Source organism: Anabrus simplex, chromosome 8 (genome assembly GCF_040414725.1).
Source record: "Anabrus simplex isolate iqAnaSimp1 chromosome 8, ASM4041472v1, whole genome shotgun sequence".
Taxonomy (NCBI): Eukaryota; Metazoa; Arthropoda; class Insecta; order Orthoptera; family Tettigoniidae; genus Anabrus; species Anabrus simplex.
In genome coordinates this window covers 122,973,964-122,991,674 of record NC_090272.1, presented here as the reverse complement: position 1 = coordinate 122,991,674, position 17,711 = coordinate 122,973,964, and positions in this window count along the sequence as shown.

Genomic DNA, 17,711 nt, shown 5'->3' with positions numbered 1-17,711 from the left:
TTATGTCGTTCTAAAGGAACAAAACTGCGAAATGCAGGAAACAATTACTAATCATGCATTTAGAAGAAATGCCAAACACTGAAGATAATTAAAAAGTGGAAAGTCACTTGAAAAATATTATTATCGAACCGATTTTCAGGTTAGAAATGGGTTTGTTATGCTTAATAAAATTACCAGTCTACGCTAAAATTTACTACAACTTTAAGGAATTCTTCCCTTGAAAAACAATGCTACCAGTACAGATCTCTCTATTTACTGTCTGTCCCAACACACTACTTGTAAAGTGATTACTTACTTACTTTAACTATAAATAAGATGAAAGTACGACAAGATTGAAAATAAAATAAAATACTGGCTGACGAATCGAAACCGCATTCGCAACTCAAGTCTCACACTAATACACTGAGTGTCAATATGCACACTATCAAACGAGAACGGACGTCAAAACGAGAAAACAATAAAGTCCGTAAGAATAAATTAACATCTCGAAGTCATTAAAGCTTAACACGCACGAAGAATCACAGTAAAAATATTAAATCTCCATCAGGCCGATACCCAACACTTGGACAACCCTCACTCGTCAACAGCTGTCCCGTTATCTCAATGGAGAGCTACGCATTGACCCTCTTCATAAAATCATATCGTACTGTAGACGCTACCTTCATTCAGGCCGCTTCAACAACAACAAAAAGAACGAAACATCTAAACTGAGACTTGAGTGTGTACAGCTACCATCCCAGACCTATCGTCGGGCTCACTTGAAATCTGTACACCCTAACACTAATCATTATGTACATGATGCCTTCCAAATTCTATCGTCGGGCGTGACCTAGGACGTCTCATCATCAGTGACTCCAAGAATAACATGTGACGTCCTAAATCTATCGTCGGGCATCAAAGTGGGTCGTACTACGCCTCCCTTAACATATCAGGCGAACAGCAATTTCAAACACCTCCGACATTTAACACTAAATCTGGTCAGACAAAATACGCACGACGGAACCACGTCTCTTACTATCAAATGAATGCAAGTCGAAAAACACAGTAAGTCTCTACCATTACAATACGTGAACTCAAAAATAAATATACGTGACGAACGATTCTCCACCTCGAACACAATCTCAGCCTGTGCACTGAAGTGTTAGGGAAGCAAATGAAAATTCCCTACACACATTTACCATTTAGTAGATGCCTTCAAAATAATAATCATCACTACCACATCCGAAATTCTCAAATCGCCTATCATAAATTCCAACTATTTTATCAATGACCTCTCCCGTGAACAAATTCAATACAACACCAACCGTGTGTCCAAAGTGCTCTTTGATCCTTGAGGTCGCTCATTATCTTATTATCCATACGGGCTTTACGTAACAAAATCACTGGACGTTCACTACCAAGACTTTAACATTTTACTAGAGTCGTTTTCACTTGGGATCTTTCTATAAATTTACGATGCTTCACACCATAGTCGTCTCAAATTCGGATTGATTGCGGAAAACAATACAGCCTGCCTCAACACAGCCTGTTTCCTAAATACTTCCTCTTCAAAAATATAGCTTGTCTCAAACTCCTTCTCCTCGCTTTATTCCAGCGGTATCACTTCTCTCTCATCTCCACATACATATAAATTCGTCGCTCTCAATCCTCTTTCCTTCAAGACCCTTTTTCATACTTCGATCCCCTGGTGAAAACGACAACCATTATTAAACACATCTCTTACTTTACTATTATTACGACTTTCGAACCTCGAGAGTACAAGAGCACCCAGCGACTTTTCGTATCATTGATATACACGATGTCTCAAAATTTCCTTCCCATTAATGACTGTGACTCTAACAAATTTCACCGAAATCATCTAAATATGCCTGCGATCCTTGTAAAAATATACTGGTTAAATGCACTTTAACATAGAAAATTTTCCTTATCCCGCGGTAGACATTATTATTATTATTATTATTATTATTATTATTATTATTATTATTATTATTATTATTATTATTATTATTATTATTATTATTATTATTATTATTATTATCGACAAACATTTCTGAATTCAACTGACATCTGAGATTAAGATATTCGCCACGACTAATTTACACTTATAACGTTCGAAAAATCCACGCTTTGGATGATATCTCATCGAACATTCAACACAAAATTTTAAGCGTCGCATTTTACCGTTCTTGACATAAAAGTTACACACTGAAATTTTCACACGCTGACCAAAAATTACAACACCTTTCGCCTGATAATTACGAATCATCTTGAAAAATTTGTTGGGACAGAACAATAACTAACTAACTACAACATAATATAAAATAGACAGACCTGCACAATGGTGACATTCCCAGCATTCTGGTTACATCATCACCAGCTGACCTCGGGCTTAGCCGCTCATTTTCACAGATAACATTTTCATTTCCAAAATCTCACTCATACAAACACTACCCTTCACACACACGATATTAACATCACCACAAAAATCAGGCACTTTCTCTGTAACTTGCACCACGAACTTCCCTCGTTCTGCAGTCGACTACAACTGTCTGATGCGTTCCCAGAGTGGTTTCTCTCCGTTACTTCAATAAAAACAGGTGTTCAGCAGATAAAGGGAGCAGAACTACTCTGAATAGCTTCCCCCAAGACTCTGCTTCACTTTCAAGCGTACATGAGATGATATAAATAAAACCTGCTGTGTATATTTCAACCAGCCTACACTTTTCTAGTTCGTCGGCAAACGTTCAGAACTTTTCCAATCACTTTCTCTTCTTAACCAAGTATATGGACCTTAGCCACGGACATGTATTTAATTATTTGTCGGTCAATTGGAATAATTTCCAAAGACGACGGGCACAAGCTCCCGCGGCTTCAAGTTCCAGATCGACACTCAAAAATCTACGGTGGGGGGTTTCTTTTATAATCTCAGGAGGGACGCTATCCCCTCTATGAGGCTTGATTGTGAAATCTGCCAATTTTGCGTCTAATAGACCGATTTTGATGAGGCTTGTCCCAGAACTCCGGACAGACTTGCATTTATGTTAGATGTTAATTTTATAATTTTTCTACACTCACAACAGGGGAAATAAATTATTTCTGCTCGTGCGTTTTGCGCGTCTTCTTCCTCCCCTGACCTTGGCATGTGTAGCTGGTTCGCTGATCTCACGCTAACATGTACTTAGGCTTAACTGCATTTTAGTTTTTCCCTGGTGTCACTATCTTCACGTAGGGTGTACGAATAATTTTGCTTATTTATTTCTTTATTTACTGTATGGTCAAAATCCCTCGTTGTGCAGAATTCCATGAATTTAAAGAATTGTCGGGCACTCGAGTCCCACCGAGGTGTCCCGGCAATTCACGAGCTTGCCGTGAGTGAGAACCTTCCCACGCGACATCGGGGCTCTTAGGAGTGCAACATGGCTGCCTTCAAACATAAAAGTACTTTCTTAATACCAAATAAATATTGGAGAAAAAAATATTTTCCTCACCGTAGAATTATGGGTTCAGTATAGAACATTATCCTGTCTCTCTGTCTGCTTTTTAATACTCACGACAATGTCTGACCTGTATAGGTTGAAACTTGGTTTCATCCGAACATTTTTAACAACAAGAGTGCTTCTACATTCTTAGATATAGAACATTCATCTCTCTCTGTCTGCTTTTCAAAACTCACGACAGTGTCTGACCTCTATAGGTTGAAACTTGGTTTCTTCCGAACATTCTTAACAACAAGAGTGCTTCTACTTTGTTAGGTATAGAACATTCAACTCTCTCTGTCTGCTTTTCAAAACTCACGACAATGTCTAACCTCTATAGGTTGAAACTTGGTTTCTTCCGAACATTGCAACTTTAGGCTAATCTCTATTGATAAATAGTTGTTCTCTTCAATCCATCATGCTGGTTGATGTTAATAATTGAATTTTCGTTTTTTTCTTTGCGACTCGACGGAAGGATATTGAGTTACTATAGTTTTAACAACAAGAGTGATTGTACTTTGTTCGGTATAGAACATTATCCTCTCTCTGTGTCTGCTTTTCAATACTCACGACAATGTCTGACCTCTATAGGTTGAAACTTGGTTTCATCCGAACATTTTTAACAACAAGAGTGCTTCTACTTTGTTAGATATAGAACATTCATCTCTCTCTGTCTGCTTTTCAAAACTCACGACAATGTCTGACCTCTATAGGTTGAAACTTGGTTTCTTCCGAACATTGCAACTTTAGGCTAATCTCCATTGATAAATAGTTGTTCTCTTCAATCCTTCATGCTGGTTGATCATTATTAATTGAATTTTAGTTTTCATTGCAACTCGAGAGAAGGACATTGAGTTACTATAGTTTTAACAACAAGAGTGCTTCTACTTTGTTAGGTATAGAACATTCATCTCTCTCTCTGTCTGCTTTTCAAAACTCACGACAATGTCTGTCCTCTATAGGTTGAAACTTGGTTTCTTCCGAACATTGCAACTTTAGGCTAATCTCTATTGATAAATAGTTGTTCTCTTCAATCCTTCATGCTAGTTGATCATTATTCATTGAATTTTAGTTTTTCATTGGAACTCGGGAGAAGGACATTGAGTTACTATAGTTTTAACAACAAGAGTGCTTCTACTTTGTTAGATATAGAACATTCATCTCTCTCTGTCTGCTTTTCAAAACTCACGACAATGTCTGACCTCTATAGGTTGAAACTTGGTTTCTTCCGAACATCGCAACTTTAGGCTAATCTCTATTGATAAATGGTTGTTCTCTTTTCAGAACTTGAAGATACGATGTTTCCCTGCTCTCAGTGTGACATAACATTCGGAAGACGGGATAACCTTTTACGTCATATCAAATCTAATCATCAAAAGGTATCCGAAACGTTACACTGCGAGCAGTGTAAGGCGACGTTCAGTCGACAAGATAACCTCAAACGACATTTAAAAACAAAACACCAAAGCATAACATCTGCTTTATGTGAAGTTTGTGGGGTGTATTTCGTAATGCGGAGCAATACCAGGCTCACCAGGTACATCAGGTATCTACTTACAACTATAACCCTCAGGTAGTAGGAAAAAGCGTGTAAATACGGATGTAGCTGTAGAAAGTAGTAGTAGTAAAAAACCAAGGAAAAATCAAGAACTTCAAACTATTCACTGCGAGTACTGTAACACTGATGTACCATCTTCACATTTTCAGGGACACTTACGGAGTAATGCGCATAAAAATAATGGCTGTAGAAGTGGTAGTAATACAAACATCGAGGAAATTAATACTGCATTTAAAAGTAGGATTTCTAGTTGTAGAATTGGTGCTAGTCAGAAGTTTCAAAGTACTGAAAACTTTTAAATTGTGTTCAACCGGATGTAGAACAGCTTCTTGTTACAAATGTGACCAATCATAATTTATTTAAAGTTAATTTCGAATTTTTTGCGTTGTATATTAAGAGCACAGATGAATCCGAAATAACTGACATTAAATCATTTAATACGGAGAATTTTGTAGTAAGTGAGTCGACTAATTTTGGTGATGTACTTAGGGGTGTCTCGAACATTATTTCAACTAAGAGCGAGGAATTTCAGAAAAAGGAATGAGGGTGGGCTTTAGTTGAAATTTTGTATCTAGAAGTTAACATCAATAAGTACAATCCCATGCGAGGATCTTCGCACATCGAGCTGCCGACAAGGATTCAGCTAAGAAAAGCTGTTGTAAACATCCAAAACGATGACGAGGCATGTTTTGCATGGGCCGTGATATCGGCTTTAAATCCTGCAAAATCAGACGTAGCTAAAAGAACATCATCGTATCCACACTATTCAACGCAACTAAATTTAGATAGTATAGAATTTCCTATGCAGTTAAAGGACATTAAGCGCTTTGAAGAACTAAATAATATTAGCATTAATGTGTATGGTGTAGACAAAAAGTCTGTAGTAGGTCCTCTGTATTATACATGTCATAAGAAGAGTACTCATGTTAACTTACTCTATATCGAAAACAGTGGGTATAGCCACTTTTGTTGGATAAAAAAATTGAGTACACTTGTTGGTAGTCAGTTGTCAAACAGGTGTAACAAAAAGTGGCTATGTGATGGATGTTTGCAGTATTTTAGAACTGAAGATCAGTTAACGAAAATTCCAAGAATGACTGCAATCATGTACGTACAGAGATACCTACTACAGGCAATAATGTTTTAAAATTTACAAATTATAACAAGCAGATGTGGGTACCTTTCGTGATTTACGCAGACTTTGAAGCCATCCTCAAGCCATGCAGCACATGCTCGCCTAATCCTGGCAACTCTTTCACTAATACTACACATATGCACGTCCCCTATAGCTTCGCGTATTACATAAAGTGTAGTTATGATAGTACGCTTAACAAGTTAGAGCTGTATCGAGGGCCTGATGCTGCTAAAGTATTTTTAGAAAGACTTGAAAGTGATGCAGTACGTCTTGGTAGTATTCTAAATAGTAATGCTCCTATGAAACCGCTCACCGAAATTCAGTTGCATGAACATGAACGTGCTACAAAATGTAGTATTTGTGATGGGGGATTTTCCGAAAATGACCCTAAAGTTTTCGATCATGATCATTTAACTGACTTGTACAGATGTCCCGCTCATAATAGCTGTAATCTTAAGTACAGAGTTCCAAAATTTATCCCTGTAATTTTTCATAACTTATCTGGTTACGACTCACATTTCATCATTTCACAATTTGGAGCTTCAGATGAAAAAGTAGATATAATCCCTCAGAACAAAGAGCGGTACATTGCATTTACAAAGTGTGTAAAAGTAGATGAAGAGCATTCTATAAAACTGAGATTCCTTGACTCTTTTCGCTTTATGGCGAGTAGCCTCGATAAACGTTCTATTAATTTGCAGCCAGAACAATTTACGGAAATTCGACGTGTTTTTTCCTGAAGAAGCGCAGTTTAATTTACTTCGGCGTAAGGGTGTCTTTTGTTATGAATATCTTGACTGCTTAGAACGCCTCGAAGAACGTGATTTACCATCAAAACAATCATTTTACAGCTCGCTAAATTCAGCGGATATTAGTGATGATGACTATTTACATGCGCAACATATCTGGGAGCAGTTTCACATTCAAACGCTAGGTGAATACTCTGACTTATATTTAAAGACGGATGTACTTTTGTTAGCTGACGTTTTCGAAAATTTTCGCTGTGTTTGCAAGAAAACCTATAGCCTTGATCCATGTCAGTATTTTACAGCACCTGGGTTAAGTTGGATGCCATGTTAAAATACACGCAGGTGTATTTGGAACTGCTAACCGATATTGACATGGTGCACTTTATAAAATCGTCTATTCGAGGCGGACTAAGTGTAGTGGGCGGTATTCTAAGGCAAATAATAAGTACATGCCGAGTTTCGATTCTAGTCAGGAATCTCAGTATATTGTTTATCTCGATGCTAATAATCAGTATGGGTGGGCGATGAGTCAGCATCTACCGGTGAGTGGTTTCCGCTGGCTAACGCAGTGTGAAATTGATGATTTACTGCTGCACGCCCTAGACGATGAAGCGAATAAAGGCTATTTCCTCGAAATTGACTTACAGTATCCTAAAGAGTTACACACTTCTCATAATGGCTTACCGTTCTGCCCTGAAAATATGAAGTCCCCGTACATCACATCAACGACAAAAATGCTAATTGCTAATTTGTGTGATAAATCTAAGTATGTCATTCATTACCGAAATTTAAAACAGTGTTTGCAGCATGGTTTGAAGTTATCCAAAATTCATCGCGTACTAAAATTTAATCAGTCACCATGGCTAAAGCCATATATCGATCTCAATAATAATTTAAGAAAAAATTCAGTTAACGAGTTTGAGAAATATTTCTACAAGCTCATGAATAACAATGTGTTTGGTAAGACTATGGAAAATGTTGACAAACGCGTTGATGTAAAATTGATTACAAACTGGGAGAATATTAAGAAAAGGTATGGTGCTAACTATTTAATAAGTAAACCAAATTTCTACAGCTGTACTATCATACAGATGAATCGCGTTAAGGTTAAGTATGACAAACCTACCTACGTCGGCTTTGCAGTACTTGAATTGGCTAAAACACTCATGTATGAATTCCATTACGATTATATGATGAAGAAGTACATTCATAATGCGCAATTGCTCTGCACAGATACCGATTCGTTTATTTATCAAATCAAAACTGATGACTATTACAATGATATAAAGCCAGACTTGGGTAGGTTTGATACAAGTAACTATCCTGCAAATAATCAATATCATCTACCGCTAGTGAACAAAAAGCTTCTAGGTAAAATGAAAGATGAATATGCTGGATATGTTATCGATTCATTTGTAGGTACTAAATCCAAGTCATATTGCATAAAACTCTTAAAAGAACTACACATAAAGAGATTGAAGGGGATTAAAAAGAATGTAGTTAAGAATCAGCTAAGTTTTGAAAACTATAACAATTGTATTAAAAGTAATCCACCCATTTTACATAAGCAAATGTCTGTCATTAGAAGCAAGAAGCACCAGTTGTACACTCATTTAATTAGTAAGGTAGCCCTTAATAATGATGATTGCAAACGGTTTGTCATTCCAAATTCTACCAACACTCTAGCCTGGGGGCATAGTAGTATTGATAGGTACTACTTTACATAAGGCAGATGCATGTGTGTGTGTGTGTGTGTGTGTGTGTGTGAAGAACATTATCCTAGAGGTGTGTACTTTGTAATATATACGTTAAGCTGTCTTACATCACAAGTCACTGTACATATTGTATAAACATAGGGAGAGGTACGCTGAGAGCGAAGTACAGCAAATTATTCAAGTTTAAACTTGTACATACAAGAATTGCGTCGAGAATAGGAGAAGTATGTAAACATCACTACGGTAAAATGATTCGAGATAAAACTTGTACATACAAGATGTAAATAAATAATGTAGAATTGGCATATTCTTTTATTTTAGATTAGGTATTACCTTCCTCCCGCTCCTTATTTGCAAGATAGAGTTTTGTTCAATACTATATCACTCAAGGAAGAAGAGTAAGTATGTCAAGAAAGAAGGTGTTGAGCAGATTCGTAAGTATGTTATCGTCTAGCTCGGTAAGTATGTTGAAAAGAGAATTTTACTTTTTCTGAACAGCGTTTGATTCTAGTCTTGCAATGCAGTGTTCAACAACATCGAACTCTAGTATGTATATATGTTTTGAACGGTAGTATGTGTTCAAGGCACTGGCGGCGCGTGGATGAAACATCTGGGGGTTCACTGCTGTGGAAAATAACATGTTCAGATTTATTGTTACTTGATAGTTACGCAGATGTAAAATTGCTTGATTGGCAACGCGACTTTCCTTTGAAGGCACACGGCTTCAGCTCGAAGAAGTTATCAAACAATCAAGAATGAAAGACAGAGAATATGAGGTGCAATTACTTTAAGCTGATCCAAATTCCTCTGATTTTGAAGAATTTCTTGCGTAGGAATAACTGCTTCAAGAGTGTGTTAGGCAGACTACTGTTATTTATGTGTTGACGTACTTTGCTGTTTACCTTTCAAAAAATGCGTATTACTAATAAAAAGTTTAATGAATTATACAAACTTGGGCTACCTACGCACGCCTGTTGATGCTCTGCAAACCGTGATTACCAAAATATTCTAGCTTATTGCGGTTAATTGCCTCAGAATCGTAAAATTATTGAATTAAAATCCATTCAAAACCTACCACTTGCTGCTGCGAATTTTACTCGCGCGCTGTGACAGTGCTTCGGCTAATTTCGGAGCTGCTCGTGTTTATCGCTGGTCCACTCGCCAGCGATTCCTGGGCTATGTTTTCCTCGCTCCTCACAGCCCCTCGCCATGCGTACCCTCCTTACGTCCCACAGCCCCGCGCCGGCAGTCCTGAAATTGAACCTCTTCGCTGGTTCCGGAGAGCGACCAGTGTTGGTGTCAAAATTAGCGCTACGTGCGCGAATATAATGAGCTAATTAAAGGAATAGGCTCTTGATTAACTATTTTTCTAAAAGTTATCCACCGTATTTCTAGGCGGTTCACTGAACCACTGAACATATAGAACGCGCCGCCACTGGTTCAAGGCTAAACTTGTACACTCTTGCTTTTGCAATGCATGTTCGATAGAGATGTGCCTTGACAGAGGAAGAAGAGCAGCTTAGTAAGTATGTTGAGAAGAGAATTTTTTCTTTCTAAACAGTGCTTGATTCTAGTCATGCAATGCAGTGTTCAACAACATCGAACTATAGGTTTTGAACAGCTGTATGTGTTCAAGTCTAAACATACATCACTGCAGGTACGCGATATGTGTGCTGTCTTATGCATAAGATCGCGTTGTATGTTCGATAAAGCTATGCCTTGACAGAGCAGGGGAAAAAGGAGGTTATATCAATCGCTATCTTACGCAAGCTGTTCTGAACTGTAGTCTTATTATTATTTTCTCTTAGAACAAAGGTATTCCTTGACATGTTCCTTTAAATTGTCTGCCACCACAAAGAGTGCGGCACGGTGCTCTCTCGATTAAAGATGGCGGATGTGGAATTTGCCGCCACCACATTTCAAAGGTAAGTAGCTGAAGAGTGTAGCACGGTGCTCTCTTGATTAAAGATGGCGGATGACAGCTGTCGAAAAAAGCATGTGGGTTTGTTTCCAAACAAGAGCACGTGGAATTTGCCACCACCACATTTCAAAGGTAAGTAGCTGAAGAGTGCAGCACTGTGCTCTCTTGATTAAAGATGGTTGATGACAGCTAACGGAACTTGCAGCTGTCAAAAAAGCACGTGGCTTTGTTTACCGATTCAAATCACGCGCTAGTAAGGTTAAGTTGGCAGCACTAAGGTTTAGGCCCGTCAAGATGGCAGCACTGAGGTTTGCGATACGTTGTTATCTGTCAAAAAGCACGTGGCTTTGTTTACCAATTCAAATCTCGCGCTAGTGAGGTTAAGTTGGCAGCACTGAGGTTTAGGCCCGACAAGATGGCAGCAGTGAGGTCAGCGATGCGTTGTTGTCAATGACAGCTGTCAAAAAGCACGTGGCTTTGTTTACAAATTCAAGTCTCGCGTCAAAATTCAAATTTCCCGCAGGAGGAGGAGGCCTCTCCCGAGTGCCGGAGGAGGAGGAGGCCGCAGAACCATCCAATTATACTACTCCTCGCCAGGATTACCTGATTCAAGAACTGGAAAAAAATCCAAAGAAAAGCAGCTCGATTTGTTCTGGGTGATTTCCGACAAAAGAGTAGCGTTACAAAAATGTTGCAAAGTTTGGGTTGGGAGGAATTGAGAGAAAGAAGGACAGCTGCTCGACTAAGTGGTATGTTCCGAGGTGTTAGCGGAGAGATGGCGTGGAATGACATTAGTAGACGAATAAGTTTGAGTGGCGTTTATAAATGTAGGAATGGTCACAATATGAAGATAAAGTTGGAATTCAAGAGGACAAACTGGGGCAAATATTCATTTATAGGAAGGGGAGTTAGGGATTGAAATAACTTACCAAGGGAGACGTGCAATAAATTTCCTATTTCTTTGAAATCATTTAGGAAAAGGCTAGGAAACAACAGATAGGGAATCTGCCACCTGGGCGACTGCCCTAAATGCAGATGCGTATTGATTGATTGATTGATTGATTGATTGGAAGAAAATTTGCCATGACTCAGCAGTCACTCATCAGTGACTCTCAGGAGTTGATGATCTGCCTAAACGACGAAGACAATGACAACGAAGGCGACGATAGTGATGCCAGTGATCTGGAGGGTATCGGGCCTCTACCTTTGTGAATCAGGTATGAAAATAAGGTTTCTGAATTTTCGTAAATTTTACAGATTTTACTTGAAACCCTTTGTGTTAGCACCGGTGTATATTATTCTAACATTTATTGGTGTATTCGAAGTGAAATCCTTGTCGACCGATTTCTTCCGTATTTTCTAACATTGCGATAACAAGAACTTCGTAATATATTTATCTCGTATCATTTTGTGTGATGAATAATCGGTGAGTTGAAAGTTCGATTTTTGTCGGCCTATTCCATTTATATTGTGTATCATCGCGATGACATTAAAAACATTTCTCCCGTGTTTCTAAAAACTCGCGTGTCGTGCAATCAGCTGTTGCTACGGCGGCAAAATCGCTTCGTGCGCCATTGCAGTGTGACCAAAATTGTGCGCAGCTGTCATGTGCAACCCTACGCCGGCCCACCTTATAGGCGGCTAATCTTCCCTTCCACCGGGGATGTAGCAGTCTGATTAGTGCTGACCTCTGACGGACAAACATACACATGGCATTCAACACTTATTTTGCATTCACTGGAGAAAGACAAGACCATACATCAGGAGATTAGCAGCAAAATACAGGAAGGTTCCACATTCTATCACGCTGTATGTTAAATACTTTGGGATTAAACATTTCCGTTAGTTTTCAAGATTAGCTTGTCCAAATATATAAGTTTATATGGTACCTATATTGATATATGTTCTGGAAACATCAGCACTTACTGGATCAACAAAGAGCGATCTTCAGGCAACAGAAATGAAGTGCCTCCGTTCGTATCTACAAAACACAAAAATGGATAATATATAAGGAATGTGGATATCCAACAGCAGTTTGGATTGGAAGTGAAAAGACTGCAATGGTATGGTAACATAAAGAAGATGGATCCCCACAGGACTCCTCGAGCACACTTTGACTGCAGTGTTCCTGGGAAGTGACCAAGAGGAAGACCTCGTGATGTTTAGGAGAAGCAGATTTTCAAGGACCTTGAAATTAGAAATATAAACTACCGTCGCATATATGAAAGCATATGTGGATGGACGAGACAAATTGGAGGCTTGTACACAATGCACCCGGCTTGCTGGAGCGAAGAAGTGACAATGGAAAAAGGCTCTATTGTCGTGACGGATAATGCAAGTTATCATTCTATCCAAGCTGAGAAGCCACTGCATTCAAAATGGTGTGAAGCAGATACAGGGAGTATATTTTAATAACACATGTTATTTGCTTACGTCCCACTAAGTACTTTTACGGTTTTCGCAGACGCTGAGATGCCGGAATTTTGTCCCACAGTTCTTTTACATGCCAGTAAATCTACATTCTGACGTAATTGAACATCTTCAAATACCACCGGTCTGAGCCAGGATCGAATCTGCCAAGTTGGGGTCAGAAGGCCAGCGCCTCAACCGTCTGAACCACTCAGCCCGGCGGGAGCATATTTTAAGACTTCATCACGTAAGGCCCCATCCACAATGCAAACGTAACCGTAAACTTAATGACGTAACGTAACCGTAAAATTAACGTAAAATTTGTGGTATTCACAATGGAGGAACGTAACATTAACGTAAAGAGTACACAGCAGCCAATCAAAACACTGCAATGTTATTTAGCACGGATGTCGGGTTTTGGACTATCTCGCAGTTTTATATTTCAATACCTCGATGGAATCAAACAACATGGTAGCGGAATTCATATTACTTCAAACATCTATTGCTTTGCTCCTGGGAAAAGGCGATCTAAACAACGGTGCAGAAAATGGGTTCATCCCTTGAATCAAAGAAGGTTACCTCAGTGCGATTTCGGTAATCTAATGTAAGAAATGACCCTCATCAGTTCATTTTGGACATGTGGATGAAACTTGAACTGTTTGCCTTTCTTAGGATTTACTTTCTCTTTTCTCATAAAAAAAGAAATGTAAGGTCTCCTTTTTTTCTGCTAGTTGTTTTACGTCGCACGGACACAGATAGGTCTTACGGCGACGATGGGACAGGAAAGGGCTAGGAGTGGGAAGGAAGCGGCCGTGGCCTTAATTAAGGTACAGCCCCAGCATTTGCCTGGTGTGAAAATGGGAAAGCACGGAAAACCATTTTTAGGGCTGCCGACAGTGGGGTTCGAACCTACTATCTCCCGAATACTGGCCGCACTTAAGCGACTGCAGCTATCGAGCTCGGTAAGGTCTCCTTTACCGACATCTGTGCCCCTATCTATCACACCCCGATGAGAGGTTTGGATCTATTTGTATGGATGGTATCGTTTTCGTAAACTAGTAGTCCGTATAATGTTAAGAAATATACAGGGACACAGTTTTATTTATGACAGGGATTGTCTCTCGTCGGTTCGCCAGCGCTGTGAGCTTGTCTCCCGCCATTTACCGTCAGATTTCATTGCTACAGGATATTTATTTCCATCTATAATTTTTCGGTACAGCGTCTTTGTAATTCTTTCTCCAAAGATTGTTTTGAAAGAGAATTACAAGTGTTTCGTCGAAAGAAGTCATTATATCGTGCACAAAATACAATGTTTACCTCTGCTCTGATTGGCTGGTTTTTAAAGTTAAGGTAAAATTAACTGCAAGAGCTTGGAGTTCACAATTCCTTAATTTTACGGACTCGCAGTTAAGTTTACGTTGGCGCATTGTGAATGGTTCCATTAGATAAGATGGCCGCTTACTTCTGAGTTAACGTTAATTTTAAGTTTAAGTTACGTTTGCATTGTGAATGAGGCTTTAAGACATAGGAGCGCAAAGAAGTGGTGACAGCAGAGACAATACGCGACACTTCCGGATTTAGCCTTGTTAAAATGGAAGACAATTCGTAAGTGGCGCTCCTAGTGGCGTGACCTAAAAAATTCGCGCTAAATTCAAATATCAATAGAAATGTACATACGGAAATGGATAAATAAATTACGTCTAGAAAGAGTTGCTAAAATATTAACTTCAAAGTTGCTAAAGCAATTCTGGATACTTGAATGAAGAATTATTTAACAGGTTATTATTTAAAAACTGAAATTGGACATTTAATCAAGATGTGAAATGGACTGCTGTGAAAGGGCTTGATCTTTCATTTATGCATTACTTTTTTAGCTTTAGCATACCTGCTTGAACTTTCACGGCTAGATTTCTCTCTTTTTTTTTTCCTCATTTAAAAGCATTGTATATCACATTAAGACACTTGTCAATAAAAATATCGGCACATTCCTTACACACGATTCAATGAATTGGATCTGTACAATTTTCCTTTTAACTTGAAGCCTACTAACAGAAAGAAAATCTATAAATTTAGCCACAAAAACATTCAAAATTTCCCTATAAGCAATACTTGCCATTAGATTAGTGCAAAGCAAATTTGCATCATATTTCTTAAATCATCCATATTTTCTTCAGTGCTTGACAACACATTACGGCATTCCAAATAGGGTAACTTGGAACACAACCAGCCACACACATATGCATTTTCCTGAATGAAATCAAAACCCACAGATAAAACCTACAACAACACATCAGTATTGAAGATTAACTGCTACACGAATACAATAAAATCATCATAATTTCTTTGCTCCAGCAAGCCGGGTGCGGTTGTGTACAAGCCTCCTCCAGTTTGTTCTATCCACCCACAGATGTTGCTCATATGTGCGACACCAGTTCACATGTCTTATTTTCCCAAACATCATAAGGTCTTCCTCTTGGTCTCTTCCCAGGAACATTGTGGTCAAAGTATGTTCGATGAGTCCTGTGAGGGTTCATTATTTTCATGTGACCATACCATTGCAATCTCTTCACTTCTAGAGTCTCCAGCAAGCTTCTTTCCAATCCAAGCTGTTGTTGGGTATCCACATTCCTTATTTTATCCAATTTTGTTTTTTGTAGGCAAGAACGGAGAAACTTCCATTTCTGTTGCCTGAAGACGATTCTTTGTTGGTCCAGTAGGTGTTGCTGCTTGCAGACCATACATCAGTATAGGTACTAGATATATTTTGTACAAGCTGATCTTGGAAACTAACGGAAATGTTTCATCCCAAAGTATTTGACGTACAGCGTGATAGAATTTGGAAGCTTTCTGTATTGTTAATAATCTCTTGATGTATGGTATTGTTTGATGACAGAACACTACCTAAATACTGGAAGTTGTCTACAATAGCCATTTCCTCATCTCCAATTCTTAGATGAACAGTTGGAGAGTTTCTACTGATCACCAAGCCAACTGTCTCCGAAAGCATCATGCCAGAGATCTAGTCTAGTTTGTACTTCCGCTTCTGTCTCACCCCATACCATTACATCATCAGCAAAAACCATGGCATTAGTTGTTGGATCCTTTCTCTTAACCGCTTTTAAAACTTCATCCATGATTATGAAGAGAAGTGGTGAAAGACAACTTCTTTGCTGGAGTCCACTCTTCGTTTCAAACCAACCCGACCTTCCATCCTGGACCTGGACACAACACTTGGTTTCATCATATAATCGTTGTACTTGTGCTATGATGTCATCGAGCACTTTCTTATGTCTCAAAACATTCCCACATATGCCTGCATGGTACATGGTCATATGCTTTCTCGATGTCCAGTGTTTTATCCTTCTCCCAGTACTTCTCATAGAGCATTCTGGTGGCAAAAATGAGGTCTATAGTTGATCTATGAGGTCTAAATCCATGTTGTTCCTCCTCAAGTGTAGGTTCAACATATTTTCTAATCCTGCTCTCAAGGATGGATTAATAGATTTTGAGGCCATGTGACAGCAGAGTTATACCTCTGTAGTTGGTACATTTCTTTCTATCACCTTTTTTCAACAATGGGATGATGATTCCTTGCTTCCAGTCATTGGGTATTACATTCTCTTTCCAGATTCTATTTAGTACCCTATACAACCACTGTTGTCCTACCTTTCCTAGTGCTTTGATCATCTCAACACTTGATTCATCCGATTCAGTTGATGTGTTGTTTTTCAGCTTAGATATTGCTGTCTCTACTTTCAACCATGTCAGATTAGTGGTATTTGTGCTGCCAAAATCATAAGGTTAGTTGACTAATGGGGTGACATTTGGTGCCTTTGGAACTCCTGTAATATTTTGGTCTTATCCCTCGTCACCTCCCCGTTAGGAAGTTCTACAGACTGGATAGATTCACTCAGAGTTCTTCTATTCTTGACAATACTGTATAACAGTTTTTTTTATTTCCATCCTGCGTTATTTTGGTAGGGTTGAGCAGCGGTCACTTGGTAGGCCAAGGCCCTTCAAGGGCTGTAGTGCCATGGGGTTTGGTTTGGTTAGGTTATTTTGGTAGCCAGATCTTCCTTACATTTCTGCTTTTCAGCTACAACCAACTGTCTGACCTGTAATTTTTTCTTTCTGTAAAGTGACAGCTTCTCCTCTATTTCATGTTGATCTCCCCGCGTTCTTGCTTGATATAAGGATCTTCTTGCACAGTTTCTCTCATTGATAGCCTTTTTAATATCATCATTCCACCAGGCAGTTTCTTTAGGTTTTCTTATTTGACTCTGTCGTCCACATACTTTTTCAGCTGTACCAACCACAACCTTCTTTAGAGTATCCCATTCTTCACCTACCAATTTCAATTCTTCTCTTGACAACAACCTGTGGATAACTTCCCTGAATTCTTCCTTTACACTTGGCTCGGTTAGTCTCCAAGTTTTTATTTTTGGGACTATTTTGTTACAGACTTTGGGAGGTCTTTTCTCTGCAATAACTGTAATCAACAGTCTATGGTCTCCACTTGGAATGACCTTAACATCATTGACATTTTTCCATACATTTTGATCTATCAGAATATAATCTATTACTGTACCTATTTTATCATCCTAGCTATATCTTGTGATTTGATGGGAGTACCTTTTCTTGAACCAAGTGTTACTCACTATCAGGTTGTTTCTCATGCATAGATCTAGCATATATTCTCCCTCTTCATTTCTGTTTCCCATTCCATGAGGGCCCAGTATGGATTCATA